This window comes from Canis lupus, chromosome 13, assembly GCF_048164855.1.
Source record: "Canis lupus baileyi chromosome 13, mCanLup2.hap1, whole genome shotgun sequence".
Taxonomy (NCBI): Eukaryota; Metazoa; Chordata; class Mammalia; order Carnivora; family Canidae; genus Canis; species Canis lupus.
The window spans coordinates 30147496-30166435 of record NC_132850.1 but is presented as its reverse complement, the minus strand read 5'-3'; the positions used below and the strand labels follow the sequence as shown (position 1 = coordinate 30166435).

General features: G+C 34.7%; 1 long non-coding RNA gene across 1 annotated transcript in view; it reads left to right on the top strand.

Moving 5' to 3' along the window:
- The first annotated feature begins 1566 nt into the window (after positions 1–1566).
- Positions 1567–18940, top strand: part of LOC140602186 (uncharacterized) — a 422601-nt gene continuing 405227 nt past the window's right edge. Inside the window, exon 1 of the long non-coding RNA XR_012005155.1 lies at positions 1567–1771. This is a non-coding gene — a long non-coding RNA (uncharacterized lncRNA). The remainder of the gene's footprint in view (positions 1772–18940) is intronic.

Here is an 18940-nt window from a genome sequence, read left to right as displayed (position 1 = left end):
ATGTAAAGAACATTCAGCAGACATGGTTCAGCACTCTCATTTCTATAATCTTCACAGTTCTGGTACAGAGTTCCTGATTGTATAATTTTGTCCTTTATTTCTTCAGTTTTCATGCCTGTGGAATTGCTGATGCAATTACAGATCATGGGCAGAATTGTCGACTGGATCATAGGCAGCATAATGAACCAGGGAATTTTGAGTGTGAAATTCAGGGAAAGTTATTGAACTCTGCACTTCAATTAAATGAAAGATAATATATATATTTCAACTTCCAATATATATTTTAAGAAATATTTATATAAATAATTTTATATAATCAGTATATAACATTAATATAATTTAATAAATTATACAGCATATAAAATATATAATTATTAATATATAATTATATATAATGAATACTACATATTACATATTATATAGTATGGATTAATAACTTAATTCTCTCTCTCTCATTCTATTCCTCTCTCTCCACATATATATCAATTTTCTTGTAGGATTAAATGAAATTAAGTGAAATACATAGCGCAGTACTAGCACTTGCTCTAGTGATCAAAACATATCAACGTTTCCTCTCTGAAATAACTGAAAAGTACAAGAGTGGTGCTTTTTTGAAGCACAAAAGCAAAGTTGGGTCCCGGAGGAAAAGTCAAGTGTTAAAATAATAATTGTGAAAGGCAAGGGTGCATATGAATATTCATCAATGTTTTTACTGTGGTACTCAAAGTCAGGAAGAGAATGCCCTGAAGACAAAGGTTAATGATAATGGTGTAAATGCAAATACTCAAGTATTTTATCCCATTATGCTTTACAAAAAGAAAAATTGGGATAATTAATGACTAAATCACCATCAGCCATCCCAGAGGATGATAAATATTTTTTCTGATTGTAATTCTTAAGTATGATTAAAGATGATTTTATAAAAATTCATTTTTGTTATGGAATTATTTAGCCCCTTTATGCCCTTAATTTTAACTGTAAAATATATAGTTGATTTTTGTGATTGCTTTCTCTTTAATAGAAAGGGGTCATGTGCTCAATTTTTGATTGATTACATAGAACTGGTCCCAGATCACTTTGTTTTTGTAAGCTTAATTAAATCTTTGGTCGAGTGCCAAGTCGTGCATAGTTTCAAGTTGAAGCTAAAGTTCTGGATAGAATCCATGTGTCCAGTGTTTCAAGGCACAGCTTGGGTATCAATGTAAGTAATAGCTCCTATTTATGGAGTACCTATCCTGAGTAAGGTACTTCACTCCATGGTTTATTTCCATGATCTCATTTAATATTCACAATAGAGCTACTAAATGCATAATGATATACTTTGAGAATAGACAAAGAAACAGTCTCAGGAAAGTTTAAGTGATTTTTTTCAAAAAAGTTACACAACCAGAAAACGGTGTTGAGATTCCAATGCTGGTCCATCCATCTGATTGAGTGAAGGCTGTACCAGGGCTTCACTGCCTATTTTAGCCTCAGGCACTCCATTATTTGGGAAGGAGGTTTTATACTGTCAAGTAGTTAAGCTGGAACTACATTTCCCAGAATTTCCTTTTCTGCATAGTTCTGGGTTAGGGTTAACCACAAGAGAAGTTGCACAAAGCAACTTCTTTGCAGAGGCAAAGCAACAGCGGTTGTGCTCTGAAAGTCAGTGTTGAACTTCAGGCACACTGCCAAAGCTCACCTAGCTATGCTGATAGGCTTGCAGGTTTACCTTGTTGAGGGATAGCCACCAGGCCGGAAGCAACTTTATCTTCTCTATGTCCTGGGCCAGGTAAGGGAACTCTACGGTAAAGGCTTCTTCTGTATATCCCCCAGATCTACAAAATTTGTCCTGTTTCTCCTTTGTTTTGGTTTTTCTTGAGGGTGCTGGATTTTTCTGACTTTCCCCTGGTTCACGTCAGCTTTTCGTCATTTCTTCTGGCCCTGCTTCCCTATAGTAAATTTAGGGCCACTGCCAAAGTGGAAAGAAACAACCTGTAGAGTTCTCTACCAGCAGCCACAAATTGGGCAATGCTTAATCTTTAAAATAAATCACTTAGTCTGTATTACACCTAGTGGTTCTGCCTCTCTGATAAAGCTGCCACACCTGTAAAATATGTCTAGCAATGGTCATGGTAGATAATTTCTAGAACATTGTAATGGTGTATCTTTGAAGCAAACTATAACCTATCTCTGTTAAATTACACGTTAAATAAAATATTTTTTTTTGCCTTGCTTAAAGTGAGTGATTTCAAAAGCTAAGATAATCTCTTTAAAGCTATTCTGTTGAACAACCACATCAAACATATTAGAGTCTCAGTATGATTTAAATGCTTAAATTTACAATCATGAGGCCAAAATATCAGTTTGTATTACTCACTGGCACTTGACTATAAATCTCACCTAATTCATCCAAAGTAATTTGCATAGGATCAATTCTAATCTTTGCTATTGAGTGTTTTGTGCTTTGTATTAATTAAGGTGATTGGCTTGTAATTACTTCATTACTTATGCCCCTACTCAGTACCTGCATTACTAACAATTACCTTGCCTTTAATACTACAAAAAATGTATTAAATCTAGATCCGAATTGACTTTAAAGTATTTAGAATCTATGTACTAGATTAATGTCTTCTTTCTTCCCCTTTCAGATTACGTAGAAGTAGCTTAGTTTAGTATTTCACTTAAGATTTTTGTATTGTCCGTGCACATGTATCTGTGTAATGTCAGCTGTAGAACTTATTAGAATCTTCAATGATCTAAAATGAAGTAAGAGAACTGAGATACATCTAATATGTGCTTCTAATTCCCCCATTTTTACCCCTTATTTACATTTCTTGAGTTGCCACATTTGTGAAGAAACGAGACACATAATCTTGACCTCAGAGGCCCATTAACCTGGTAATAAGAAGTGGCAAAGGAGTCAGAAAAATAACAGCTTCATTTGTGTCCTCTTTGATATTTAAAACCCTTTTCTATGCATTAATATTCATAAGAAATGTGCATAAAAAGCAAATATTATCAGCCTTATTTCTAAATGAGGAAATTAAGACTCAGTGATTTTAATGACAAAAATCACAGATGTAAGAAGTGATTGAGCCAAAATTTGAAGTCTGGTTCATCAGTTTTTGACTGTGTTACTTATTTACTTGTTTATTTATTTGGTGTAAGACAAATAGTATAAATATCAGAAAGGCTACATATTTTATTTTTTTACTTTTATTTGTTTTTAAAGACTTTATTTATTTATTCATGAGAGACACACACACACAGAGAGAGGCAGAGACACAGGCAGAGGGAGAAGCAGGCTCCATGCAGGGAGCCTGACATGGGACTCGATCCTGGGTCTCCAGGATCACACCCCAAGCCAAAGGCAGCGCTACCCGGTTAGCCACCGGGGCTGCCCAAGGCTACATATTTTAGAGTTTTATGACTCTGAATCAAAGATCTGTGACTTTAACCAAGTCACTTGATTTTCCTGATCTTCTTTTTCTGATTTGTAAATGAGACTCAGCATTTACCTTGCAATTTTATTATGAAAAATCTCCCAGTATGTTTTGTGGTATGGAATTATTGCTTATCAAATTGATGGGTGATTAAAATATTATTATTGGTCTTTTAATGAATATTTGTTTTATCTTGCAGTATTTAGTCCTAAAATATTTCAGTTCCTATGTAATTATATTATTTTTAAGGTTATTTTTATCCTTAAGAGTATGTATCTAATATTATAGAATAATATTTCTTCAATTTTAGCATACAATTAGAATCCCTTGTTTGTTTGTTTAAATATTTTATTTATTAATTCATGAAAGACACAGAGAGAGGCAAAGACACAGGCAGAGGGAGAAGCAGGCTCCTCACAGGGAACCCGATGCAAGACTCGATCCCGGGACTCCAGGATCACGCCCTGAGCCAAGGCCATCGCTCAACCCCTGAGCCATCCAGGCGTCCCTAGAATCCCTTGTTAAAACATAAATTATTGCAAATTTGGAGTTTGTGATTCAGTAGAACTGGAGTGGGCTCCAAGAGTTTGTAGTTCTAATACATTCTCAGTTGGTACTACTGCTGCTGGCTCATGGACCACAATTTGAGAACCTTTGTATTGGTGAAAATATCAAGATAATAGAATACAATGAAGAGAACTTTATTTTCCAAAAACAAATGAGCAAGCAAGGAAACAAAAAACTCAAAGCACATGTCAAGAGAACACTTGACTAAAAATGTACTTTTAAATACACTTCTTTGAAAAACCATTTTAGATTTATGGATATATTGAAAATATAGTATGGAATTAAACTCCATACCATATACTGCATACCGAGTTTTATTAACATTTTATATTAACATAATACATTGTTATAATACTGATAGGTAATTTTAACTAAGGTCTATAGTTTAATTAGATTTTCTTAGCTTTACTGATGCCTTTTTTTTTTTTGGTTCTAGAATACCACAATTATGTTTGAATACTTCCTTTTTTGTTTGTGTGATTGGTTTTTTATTTTATTATTTCTAAATTTTCTGGTATAAGTTACTCCAGACTCATTTGTTATTATTTCCTTCCCTAGTCCTAGGCTCAGGCATTTCTCCAAGGATCCCTGGTTACTTTTATTGGGGAATGGTGGTAGAAATCAAGTTCTAGGCCTAGGTGTGCTCATTGCTGCTGAGTTGTTCTTTTAGACTAGCTCAGCTGACAGAGCAAAAAATATATGGATCTATATTAGCTGTATTTCTGTATATCTTAGAGTTGACATAACAAAAATACCATAGACTGGATGTCTTAAAAACTAAAATCTATTTTTTCATAGTGCTAGAAGCTGGAAGTTTGTGATCAAGGTACCAGCTTGGTCAGGTTCTGGTAAAGTCTTTTTCAAGCTTTACAGATGACCACCTTCTTGCCATTTCCTCATATGGTCTTTACTCAATGTGTTCACATGCAGAGGGATATAGAGACAGAGAGAGACATCTCCCTTTCTTCCTTTTCTTAGAAGGCTACTAATTCCATCAGGTGGCACATTCTTGTGACCTAATCCAACCCTTTCCTCCCAAAGTACCCATCTTTAAAATACTATCACACTGGGGGTTAGAACTCAACATATCAATTTGGGGCAGAGGAAAAACATTTAGTCTGTGGCATTCCGAATGTGTGAGAATGGATACTAAGGTTGTAGGATAATGGTAGAAGGGATATAAAGTTAGAAAAGGTTAAATTTATTGATATGGGCTCACTTAACAGAGATTCTGCATTTAATATTATAGCTCAAGTTGTTTGGTTGGTTAGCTGAGAAATGGACCAAAAGGTGGCTCATAGTGATTGAGTTGGATGTTGGACCTGGCTTGATTTAATGTAGGTGAAGAAATTAAACAGCTTAAGTAGATTGGAATGTTAGAGTAGATTTGTCATTTAAGACCCAGTTACCCATGTTGGCAGTGTCCAGAAGACATACTTTTTACCAATATTGTAATCAGTAAATTCATGAAGAGAGCACCAGCATCTGCGAAGAGCTTTATGATTGCTCTTTTCCATAGGCCAGGCCTTACAGTGGCAACTTCAATCACTGAATTGGGAAATCTACATGCAATGGGAATAACTGTTTTTTAGGATGTCACTGGCCAAGTGGCCACACTGAACCACCAAAGGCAGGATGAGCTTGGTTACTGTAATGGAAAACAGAGTCAAAACAGCAGTCAGAATAGTCTGACTTGGACAGACCTGTGGTGTTGGCTCATGGTGTTGCTGAAAGTGAAATAGATAGAAAGTCTATTGAATTCTTAGTTAATCTGTATAAACAGAAAAGTTCCAGGTGAAGTGAATAAAAGTCTAACTTGAATCATAAAAACAGTCATGGCCCTTCAATCAATTTCCAGACTTGAGCCAATTTACAGATTCAGAATCCTTTGAATAAAGGGAATGCTGTGTCCTCCTGAAGAAGGTCCATCAAGGACACTGACAAAATTTTATAATCTTTATTTCAGTTTTTTCAAAGGGATCTATGGCCTGTGGAAATAAGCACTAAATAGAACATATGATTCAAATATGTAATAACAAGATATTTACCGATTGCTGATTTGATGGAGTTAGTAAATTCATTAATATTATATTGGTTATGGAGGTCTTAATGGATAGGACCACAACATTGAAGTGGTAATAACCTACTGTGAAGCACCATTTCTTCTTTCTGGGTTTAATACTAGACAAAATTGGGCTGTTAAATGGGAAAGTAGTTGGGAGAGCTATTCATTAATTAGATCTTATGTATAGTAAGTTTGAATTCTTGAAGGTCAAGTTTTAACATACATTGGGCCACAGTAAGTATTTTCACTGGGAATCCTGAACTTCTAATACCCATAAAAATTTCTTTAATATTTAGGTTTAAGGGATAGATAAATAATTCAGGCTCTGTGTCCTACGAGAAGCTAAAATTAGTACCCCAGGGCATTTCCAAAGACAATATAGACTACCAGGAAGATAAACAGAAAACTACTTAGTAAATTAAAATCACATTTAGAGATAATAATGAAACCAATTCTATATCTCTTAATGATGAAACTAGACAACTCTAGTAAGGAAAATCAACATCAGATAGTAAAAGACCATCACATGACTTATATAACATGAATTATATAACATTCTGTTGGATTGTTGGTCTTGTTGCTCTTGGTCTGGTGCTTTCATTGGTTTGCGATCTGGAGGCTCAAACCCTTCCAATAAGCCATTGTTTTAACTAAGCATGGCAAATACTGAATTCCTCATGTCATCGAGTGGCTAAATACAAGCCCTGCAGCACAAGGACCTTGCTGGCTTGCCTGACACCAAATGAACTGAAAACTGAAACAATTGACTGCTAATGATTAGTTAGACTAGAGAGACCTGATTATAACCTAATAAAGGTTATGGCAGTGACACATCACCTTTGCTAGCTATGCAACCACAAAACTTTTTGAATTAAAAGATATTGGTAAATCAAGCTCTTAGGCCTTGGTTTGCCTTTATTTATTTATTTATTTATTTATTTATTTATTTATTTATTTATTTATTTTTTTAAAAATTTATTTATGATAGTCACAGAGAGAGAGAGAGAGAGAGAGAGAGAGGCAGAGACACAGGCAGAGGGAGAAGCAGGCTCCATGCACCGGGAGCCCGATGTGGGATTCGATCCCGGGGTCTCCAGGATCGCGCCCTGGGCCAAAGGCAGGCGCCAAACCGCTGCGCCACCCAGGGATCCCCCTTGGTTTGCCTTTAGATTCCAAATGTAGCTCAGGCTTGTTATAATACTATTAAAGCCATAATAACATGACACCCATCAACCTGAGTAGATATCTAATTGGGAAGAGTATCCCAGTTCCATATCCCAGATGACATCAGCCTGGCCTTGGAACTCACTGCTAGAGATGACATTGCCTCAGGCAACATTGCCCAGCTCAAGTCATTGCTGTTGGAGATGACTCCCCCGCTACACAGGAGTCAACTTCACTCCAGCAATTGGACCACTGCCCAGCAAAACTCATGGGCTACCTCTCCTAAGGGCTCATAAATTGGACATGGGACATTTATTTGGACTATTCTTCCTTCAATATTATGGATTCTATTACATTTCTTGAGCTCACTGGTTCACTATTTGCTTCACCCAGGATCTAGAATATTCTTTGTTCTCTGTTAAGACATCCAGCCCTACACTGCCATGCCTAAAAGATCTTGAAGTAGGTGCTACTATCTGTGCCACTCTAAAAAAATAATAGATTATTACTTTCCCTAGGAGCAACTGCCTCATATAGGTCCACTCCTTTAACTTCTCAGAAGACAGTTTCTCATGCTCCAGCACCTTCTCACATTCCACCCTTCCACCTTTTACCATGGACCTCCTACCCATGTCTCTGACTATGATCATCACAATTGCCCCATACCTTTGGTTACAAAAAAATAATAATAATAATACCAGTAACCTTCGCATATACATTGCTGAATTATCACTTCATATCTTCCAACAGTATAGCTGCTGGATCTACTAACTTGACCTGAGGAACACAAAGATATTGTCATGAAGAACTTAGCTGATATCTTTATGTACTTTACAGCTACACCAAGATATTGTTAGAGATCCTAGAAATTTCACATCTGTTTTCTTGACTAATGCCATGAAAATAGGGAATGTGGTTATGGGCTGCTGTGTAAAAGACTCCTTCTATTTCGATTTTGCTTTTCTCATTTTTTCTCTCCCATAATAAAATGTTATCTATGTTTATAGGACATCTTATACTCTATTCTCAGGAAGCCTCCTCTATTATTCAGGCCACTCAAATACTCAAAATAATTGAGTTCAAAACTTTATGTCAAGACATCAGTGGGTCAATTTGTAATATAGATTTTTTTTTGAAATGCTGTCTTGACCCTATTTTGAGGTCTTGGCTAGAAGCCAGTCAGTTCTTTTTTTGTGCAGCTGATTAATCTACACACCGAGTTCCTTTATGGGGCTCTCACACTCTGGGGCTACTATGCACCTGTCCTAATTCCTTCCAAGACCAGGTTCTAGACAACAAGGGACAGCCCCTATGACTTGGAGCCTGGAAAATGATTCAAATTAGCCAGTCCACAGAAAGCATTAGAAAGCTAGCTAACTCAACTCTGAATGCCATATATAAACTGACCCCTGTACAGCTTCAGTTTGCTGTTGCTCTGTCCCCAGCTACAACCTCCTATTTGGCCTTAATTGGTAGTATTCTCTTGTTTGGATATGTAAATAAAAAAATTTGACCTTTTATCTATCTGAGCATCATTGCATTGTGTCCTGCCATCAAAAGAATCATTATATTTTGTAAAAGAACTTGCAGAGTTCCAAACCAACTCCAAGATACATTAAACCTGCAACCCTATAATAACACCGCCAGAGTTGTGATTCTTTTGTAGTGGATCCCACATTCACTTTTCTACTGATGCCAACAAAGAAACAAAGGGAGTTTTAGGAAACTTAGCAACAAAGTAAATGTAAACCTACAAGGGGACTGGTGACACTACTTAGGAAGTGATAAATACAAAAGTTCTGATTTCCCACAACATATTAGGCATTGGTCATCAACCATGGCAACTAATTAGAACCATCATGAAGATTTTGCTAAATACTGTCCCGAGGCCCTTAACCCAGACTCTGATTAGATCCATGTATTGGTATTCATTAAAGTTTCCCAAGTGATTCAAACATGATGACGAAGGAATCATTACTGAGATACAGGAAGCTACTCCTGAGAAGCAAGGATGCAAGTGTAAGTGGATGCTAGGCTAAATAAAAGCTGCATAGCAATAACCAATCAAACATACTGGCAGCCACAGAGAGCTAAATATTTGATGTATAGCAGAAATTACTGGTTGTCTAATGATAATTCATTTTTCTCCTATCATATAGTGTTATTGCCTGGTAATGTCTGGAATATGATTGTATTCCCCTATTCTTTACATTTAGGACCTGTGTCTTGCTCTAAGGGAATGCTACAGAATGATTTGTGGCACTCTTAGGCCAAGGTAGTTAACAAGAAGAATGTGTCTTCTCCAGACAATTTCTTCTTTGCTCCCTTGGTCAGATGTCAATGTGCAGAGTAACCTTCATTTATGTATTAAATGTGACATTGTCTGTGTCATCCTGAGTCCATATCAGAACCTTTGCTCCCAATTTAGAACACATGCACTAGATTCTTATATACACAAGAAATGCAGTTATATCAAGCCACTGACATTTCCTATGTGTTTATGACAGCAAATAGTATTATCCTAATGTACAAAATTTTAATAGTAGGGCACTGCCATAACAAATCTCAAATATGTGGCCGTGGCTTAAATGGTTGAGTAATTGTCAATGAAGCAAAATAACTAAAGTGGGGTGGAAGTCAGGACTGTCTAGTGATGCTGTGGGGAAGCTATTGCCTGTGGGAACTTTGAAGGCAGTCATGTGCCTAATGAACCTCAAAATTGAGGAGAAATTGTTGTGAACAACCAGAATGTCGTGGCCTATGTTGGCTACTATTGATTGCAACAAGACGTAGCAAGAAAGATATGTGCTCAGGAAAGAATCAGTTCATTTTCAAACAAGAAAAATTGTGTAATTTTAGCTGAAACATTCATATTATCATATCAGTAGTTTGCAAGTTTAATATTACAGATTAAAAAAATTCATGTAATGTAGAACAACTTTCAAAATACGGAATTCAATAAAACATTTTTGTAATTTCTCAGTTTGATTCATCAATTTATATTGCTTAAAAAATTATGGTGAAAGTAATCTATACCTATAATAGGAAAAGTACAGATTATGAAAATTATGGCAAGAAATATCACACCTTGAACTGTTTTCTTTGACTCAGAGAAATGACTGCCAAGGAATGTGGAGTGTTTGCTAATTTTTATAAGTCATCTATTTTTGCATAGGGCTTTGTGATTTATGAAGTATTTTTATAATCTCATTTGATATTCCAATTGAACACGAAATAGGACAGGAATGACACTAGTAGGACAAAGGGTTCAGGCTAGGATTAAAAACATGGGCTTTGGTGTTGGATTGCCTGGATGCTAATCCTTGGTCTTCTAGCTCTGTGACTTAAAATGAATTACTTAACTTCTCTGAGTGTCCTCAACTGTAAAATGAGGGTACTTAATAGGACCTCTGGGATTGTTGTAAAGATTTAATGAGCTATATACACATGACATTTAGAAGAATGCCTGACACAGGGAAAACACTCAAAACATTTTAACAATTATTAGCAATTGTGTTTGGAACAATGAAATTGTGACCCAAATAAATTAAATTTACTAAAGATTACATAATGAATAAATGTATGTTCCTAGAGTAGACTCAGAATCTCCAAGCCTCAAATTTAAGGATTTTCTTTTTTTCTGCAGTCATTTGTATTTTGGATAAATTAGTATAAATACTTATTCACTGATTTTCAAACTATAAATTTGTCTAACTATGCTATTAAATATGGACTTGAAGAAGATTTACATACCACATTAAGAACCATTACGTGTGCTCACCACTATATGTTTCTCTTCATTTCCTGGGTATATGGAAACTTTTATTAACTAGCTTTCTTGATAATTGGCCACATGGCTAGCTCTAATTAATGGACCAAGAGTAGAAGGGATCTGTGAATTAAAGAGCTGGTCTGTGATTTTCTGGGCTTTATGTCTCTACCACAGAAATAGTGGATGTTCTTGTTGAGATGGAGTGCTTTAATACGGACACAGCCTGAATCTCTGAGCACTTTAAGGAGGCCAATTGCTTTGAAATATCACCCAGATCCTCAGCCAACTTCGTATAAGGAAGAAATAAACTTTAATTGGGTTAACACATTGAGTTTTGGAGGCTTTTTGCAATATAACCTAGTCAGTCTTATCCATTACATTATATTTTCATATAGCTCTTTGGTCAACTTAGATCCTTCTTCAGCTCAGAAAATATTTTCCTTTTTTTTTTTTTTTTTTTTTGGTAATTATTTTTGCTTTATCTCTTTTTTTAAAAAACAAGATAGGTAGAGTTATGTTTTGATTTCTAATATATTTAGATTTCCTATTCTGAATTTCTGTCATCTTTTAACTCATAATGTTTCTAAACTTTCACTTAATATCCTTTATTTTAAGATGTATCTAATTTCTGGAGTTCATATTGTTAATTTATTTTTTCTGCTGCATGGTACTACGTAGAATCATCTGTCATATAGCTGGGCCCTTAATGATGAACTGCTGTGAACACCTTGTTAAGATATATTCCTATGCATCTATTGTGGACTAGCGGGGAAATTACTCAGCTGCATATACACAGGAGTGGAATTCTTGGTTTGCATACATGTTAAATTTCACTACAATATTACCAGAATTCTCATCAAAATGGTTATCCCAGCTGATATATCTGTCAGTAATTCATGAAGATTCTATTTCCTCGTATTTGCTAAAAACTGATGTTATCCACTTTTCAGATATTCAGCACTATGGTGTATGTAAAGTGAGACATCATTTACATTTCATTTTGCATTTTTATGCAACAGTTGATCACCTCTCTATATACTTGTTAGCTGTTTGCTTGTTCTATAAATTGCCATTTCTTTCATATCTTTTGTCCCTTTTTTCTTGTTGATTTGAAAGCATATGCATTAATTTTACACATTGCATTATCTCCCAGCTAACTTTAGTGTGGATTTCTTCAATTAAGAATTTTTAAAAAATCTTAATCTACTCTAATTTTTAGGAGCCTTCTTGTCCTTGCTCTTCTAACTTTGCTGATATAATTTTCACAATATTTACCTAGCTCCTTCCATCATGGTTTATAATTTGGCAATTAGCTTTCTTAAATTTAAACAATCTCTACAGGATTTCATCTACTTTTCTGATGATGATTTTCTTCACCACATTTTTATTTTTATTTATTTATTTTTTAAAATATTTTATTCATGAGAGACATGGTGGGAGGGTGGTGGCAGAGACACAGGCAGAAGGAGAAGCAGGCTCCATGCAGGGAGCCCGACATGGGACTCGATTCTGGGTCTCCAGGATCACGCCTTGAGCCAAAGGCAGTTGCTTAACCACTGAGCCACCTAGGCATCCCTCTTCACCATATATTTAGATATGTTATCATCTATAATTCAGTTGAAAATGCTAACTGGAAATCTTCTAACATTTATTCTGTTTCCAGAAATATTTTCTGTAGGTGAGGTGTTTTCTTTGGTTTTAAAAGATAATCCACTATCTTGGATGTTAGTCTCTTTTCATAGTTCTGATTATTTTTCTTTTTAAAATGCTTACAAATAAAGAATGAAGTTCTTTCTTTCTTCTCTAACTCTGAAAGTATATGTTAAAATTTTGAGTTAAATTATCCCAGTTTTTTTTAATATCCCAGTTTTTAAGCTTACTTCCTCCTATTTTTGTTTTTCCTATATAAGGTGAGACTCTGATTTCTTTCCTTCTCTTTAATCAGAGCATTTATACTACTACTCTTTAATCAGAACATGTCCAGTGACCTGCTCTGTGATGTTGTACTGAAATTGCAATTTCCTGAATATCATATTTCACCCTCTTCATTTTATATAATTGTTGTCCCTTTCACTCTTGCATGCCGACATCCCCACTTCTTAGGCCTTTTCCTTATTTGGTATTCTTTTTTTTTTTTTTTAACCTCTGCTAATGTGGCTACTACCTCTCTTACCCTGTGTATAGCTTCCTGAATCTACTCTTTCTATAACATTTGTTTTTTCATTATAACTGTTTGTTTACCTAACTGTTTCCACTGTTAATCATGCAAGCTCTTTGAAGAAAAAAAAAACTGATATTTTCTTCATTTATCGATGTAACCTCAAGACCTATCTTATTGCTGAACATGTAATTGCTTTACAATAAATATTTGTTATAAATAATGATTAGATGAGTATAGGCATATAAGCCTTAAAATGTCTTTTCATTTGCATTGATTTAAGTCTGTTTCCTTCCTTATTTGGTAGGCTAGGATGAAATCACATTATTCTTTGTGAATTTCTTTCTAGACATGTAAAATCACATTTTGGAATAAAATATTCCAAATGGAATAGTGTAGTGCTCATTAATAAAAGCCTTCTCAGAAACACACACACACACCTCATGCAGCAGCCTGCTGTAACTAACTTCCTATATAAGTCCTAATTATTAATTTATTGTTGAAAGTTCTCTGATGTAATAGATTTTCCACCTTCAGATAAAGGAATAAAATCTATGTGGCTATACAATGGTGTGTAGAAAACATTGCATCCTAATGTTTTAAATACAAGTATAAGTCTTATACAATATTTAAAGAAATTTAAGAAATGGAAGTGAAGGTGTAGAGGAAAATAGGACTCTAAATTTTGTGTTGCAAAGGTTTGTATCTCTTTAAAAGTTATAGCCTTTTGAAGCTTAATCTAAGAACAATGCGTTTCTTAAATCCTTTCAAGTGAAAATAGTGAGTTGTACATTTTAGAAAGAACTCTTTTAATATCAATGCAATATGATACCTAATTTGAAAATTTATAGTATATAATGCTTGTGGGCATAAATTCCTCCCAGAATGCTCAGAGTTCAAAGGAATCCCTTAGGGAAAGGGTGTAGAAATTGGTAAAAAGACTTGGTAGAGATACATCTCTCATATTAAAGAACACTTTTTCTAGTATGAAGAGGAAACAACTAATTGGGAAAAAATGTGGTGGTTTAAAGCACAGTCTACCCTAGAATGACAAAATTTAGAGTAGCATATAAACTAGAAAGTGATTTTCAATTTGCTATATACTATAATTTAGATTTAAAGTATGTTCATCAGTGAACTGAGTTTGACTATCTCTCAGAAAAAAATGCTGTTACCCTCTGTACATTTTAAATGAGCAAATGCCCAATTTTCCCACATTCATGAAATCTGGTTTTACTATATAATCATATGTGTGAGTGCTGTTATTCACCCAAGTATATGATTTGGGGCCAATGAAATATTCAATTTAAATCTCTTGACATGAGGCAGTCAGAGACAATGGAAACAACTCTAGAATTAAAGTCAAAGTATTTATGTCTACATTCTTCATTAGATCATTACTGAATACTTCAGTTATTAGGTTCTTAGTATATCACTTAATCTCGGTTAACTCCAGTTTCATCATGTAAAATGATACTAGAAATACTGCTTGGCTTTTTCAAAGGAGATAGCATTTATGAAAGTTTTAAGAAACTAGAATATTTTACAAATATGATTATTTATCAATAATTGTCAATGATTCATTTCACTAAGTTTTTTTTCTTAGCCTAATTTGAGTTAACAAAATAAAACATTGCTTCAGTATTTTATATACAGATCAATTAATTGTAGGAATGAAAATTAACAAGTAATATATCATGCTTGAAATTTTTAAAATACATCTGCTTTATCACCCTGGAGCATTTGTCTGTCTGAAGCTCTATTGTTTGATTCCCAGACTTGTGAATTTCTTGAACTAGTGAGGAAGATACTTTAAGGCAGGTTCCCCTAGTCTTACTAACAGGGTTTTGTTTTTGTTGTTGTTTTTTTTTTTTTTTTTTTTTTTTGTTGTTAGTTTTTTTTTTTTTTTTTTGTCAAGCAGAAACATTAAAAGGCAACTGTCATCTATTACCACTGTTTAAAAAAATCAAGACAATTTGAACATCCTCCTTCCTCAAATAGAAATATAGTCTCAAATTAAAGGAGAATCTGGACAGCTTGGTAGAGTATACTTGACAAAAAGAAGAGGAAAAAGGAGACTATATGACTCAGAGAGAACAGTTAATTTTAAGAGACATTGTAGCACAGGAAGATTGAGAGTTTTGTAGCAGGAAGAGAGAAGGTATCAGAAAAGAAAAACTTCCCACTATTACATTGATGAAGGGATTTTTTTTTTAAAGATAAAAAGTGGGTGAGGCATGAATTGATTTCAGTAGCTTATAACCCAGTTCCTAACAGTGACTGGCAGGACAATTTAGATTCTACATAGATAGGACCCCAGAAATCCAGTTAGATGTAGGAGTTTGATTACATTGGTCTTTTGGTTAAATTGGGGAACTTTCTTCACCTCATTTCCTCTAAAAAAATCTTTTCAAAATAAGATTACATTGAATAGCTGGTTCTCTTGCAATATGTTCACATTTATTTTTTGTTTACTATATAACTAATGCATAATTATAACCTGTCCGAGATTGTTAGATGTTTTGTCATTATTTAGAGTAGTTACCTCATGTGGTAAAAAGGGTACTGAAATGGAAACCAAGAAACTTCTTTTCTATTCTCAACTACTATTTTTTTTAAGAAGAAGGACTCTGTTATTATTATTTTTTTGTATATGTTTTTATTGGAATTTGATTTGCCAACATATAACATAACACCCAGTACTCATCCTGTCAAGTGCCCTCCTCAGTGCCCGTCACCCAGTCACTCCATCCCCCGCCCACCTCCCCTTCCCTTTCTCCTTGTTCGTTTCCCTTAGTTAGTTGGGAGTTAGTTATCTCCCATTCAGCTACTAATTGATTGACTTCATATAAGTTACTTGATCTTTCCAGAATAGAATCTTCATAATATATGAATGATATTCTTCACAGTGGAGATTTTTAATAATTTTTGTTAAAATGACCTGAGTCAAATCAAGAAACTCTGAAAGTTGGATTGGTTTTTAAAGTTTCTGCTATATCTAGAGTTCTATGATTCATTCATTCAATGCTTGTGGTCTGCTTTCACTGTACTATATACAAAGTTCTGTTTGCATCTTTCACTTATATACTAACAGCAGACTGGGCAGTTGGCTTTTCTTGTCACTTCTAGAGATAATGGTATTGGAACATTTGTTATAAATTTTTGCTGTCCATATTTCTTTATCTGTCTATACTAATTATAGACTCACATGTATCTGGGGCTCTCTAAGATGGTTCAGAAATATGAACTACCCACTTTATGTATCTTGGAGACACTAACTTATTGTCTGACTCAGCTCCATTTAGAGCTGTTTTTCCAAGGTCTTTCAAAAATACATATAACGTAAAAGTACATCGTGGCACTTGGGTGGTGCAGTTGGCTAAGAGTCCAACTCTTGGTTTCAGCTCTGGTCATGATCTCTCAGGGTCATGAGATGGAGCCCTGCCTCAGGCTCTGCGCTTAGTGTGGAGTGTGCTTAAGACTCTCACCCTCTCCCTCTGCTCCTTCCTATCCCTGGTGTTCTCTCTCTGCAAATAAATAAATAAATCTTAAAAAAGTAAAAATACATATAATGTAAGAAGACATATACACAAACATATACACATGTATATATGTATCTCTGTGTAGGCAATACATATTAACATAATGCATATTCATGTATATATACATACATACATAAGTATTTCCTTTCCTAAAATGTGACTTTCCCAATATTCTCATTTTACATATGAAGATTCTGAGACAAACAAAAGTGAAATGATTTTTTAAAGTTACATAAGCTTATTATTGGCAGAACTAAGAATATAACTTATTTACAGGAACCAATCTGCATGCTTATATGAAGTACCATTTTATTTCTAAAGAAAACCCTTTTATATTATAGATTTGAATAGTTACAGAAGAGCCAGTAAGAACATTAATTTTGTTTAATCATAGCAGCATTCACTTTATTTTGGGTTATATGAACAGATTAGGGACGAAACAGTCTATGAATTGACTATTGCCATATAATGAATCACCTTAAAACTCAGTGGCTTAAGGGGCAATTGTGTGGCTCAGTCAGTTAAGAATTGGACTCTTGATTTTGGGTCAGATCATGATCTTAGGGTTATGGGATCAAGCCCTGCATTGGGCTCCATGCTCAGCAGGGAGTCTGCTTGAGATTCTTTTCCTGTCTCCTTCCTTCTCTGCTTCTTCCCCATTCTCGCATGTGCTTTCTCTCTCTCTCTCAAATAAACAAAACTTTTAAAAACAAAAACAAAAAAACTCAGTGGCTTAAAAGAACACCCATTTATTTAATCATGATTCTGTGGTTTGGCAATTTTGTTTAGGCTAAAGTAGGTAGTTCTTTTTTTTTTTTCCTATACACTCAAAACTGGCTTGTTATGTCTTCTATATTTTATTGATCAGAATAAATCATAATGCCAGCCCGTATTTAAGGGGTGGAGAAAAAGCAAATTTTCTTTGCAATAAGGAGTAGATACAGAAAGGAATAAAGGATTAGGGTCATTTTTGCAACTTTGTTTGAATAGCATTTTTGTAACTACAGTACCAGACAGGTTTAGCTTCATGGCCTCACTGAGAAGGGCTTAAATATAAAAATCACAGACCCTTCTTTTTGGCACATTTCGGCAAATAGATACATCTACCAAGTCCATAGATGCAGATCAACTGATGCTGAGAATGCAAAATGGTATAGCCACCTTAAAAAACAATTTGGAGGTTTCTTATAAAATACGTTTCATTGGATATTTATCTAACTGCCAGATAAATACTGCCATTCTCTAAAGCTAGAAAAACGTAACTACTGCCATGATGCTAAATGACTATTGGCACATATGTTTTGTTTTGGTTTTTAATGGTTGTCTGTACTAATGGCATCTCTGTTAGAGAGTTTCAAAATGTGAACAGCTATGATTATGATTATGATACAGGCAAATGCATACTTTCCTTCATTTCTTTCCCATCTCCTTTGCCTCCTTTCAACTTTATGGTATGTAGGAATAGGAGAATGAAACCAAAATAAATCAACTGATTAAGAAACTTCCAATCAGGGAAATCCCTGGGTGGCTCAGTGGTTTAGTGCCTGCCTTTGGCCCAAGGTGTGACCCTGGAGTCCCAGGATCGAGTCCTATGTCAGGCTCCTGGCATGGAGCCTGCTTCTCCTTCTGCCTGTGTCTCTGCCTCTCTCTCTCCTCTGTGTCTTTCATGAATAAATAAATAAAATATTTTTTTTTAAAAGAAACTTTCGAGCAGAGATTGGGCAAACTACTATACATGGGCCAAATTTGACCTACTGCCACTTTTTATAAAGTTTTATTGGATCACAGCCATACACATTCAGTTTCATATTACCTACCTATGACTACTTTTGCATTTCAATGGCAGAGTTGTATAGTTGTCAGACCAGCAATATAACCCACAAAGCCTAAAATATTTACTATGTTTTCCTTTACATAAAGCATTTGTTGACCTGGTAAACTCATTTGTTCAACAATTTCCTTAAGTAAATTAATTTACCAATAAAAGAAACCTTTTTGATAACTTATGCATTATAAAAACAGAGCCAGAGTTTCTATAAAGATGATAACTTAATGAATGGTATATTCTAAATCAAATCCCTAGTAGTCCTTCAGCATGACATAATTAGCCCATTGACCCAAAAACCCAATGGTAGGATAAAAAGAAAAACAAGCAATTGATGTTAGGAAGATATGGTACTTATAAATCAAAAAGAAAATAGAATGTTGAGCTAGGATCTTGAAATAAACAAATACAGAGATTTCCGT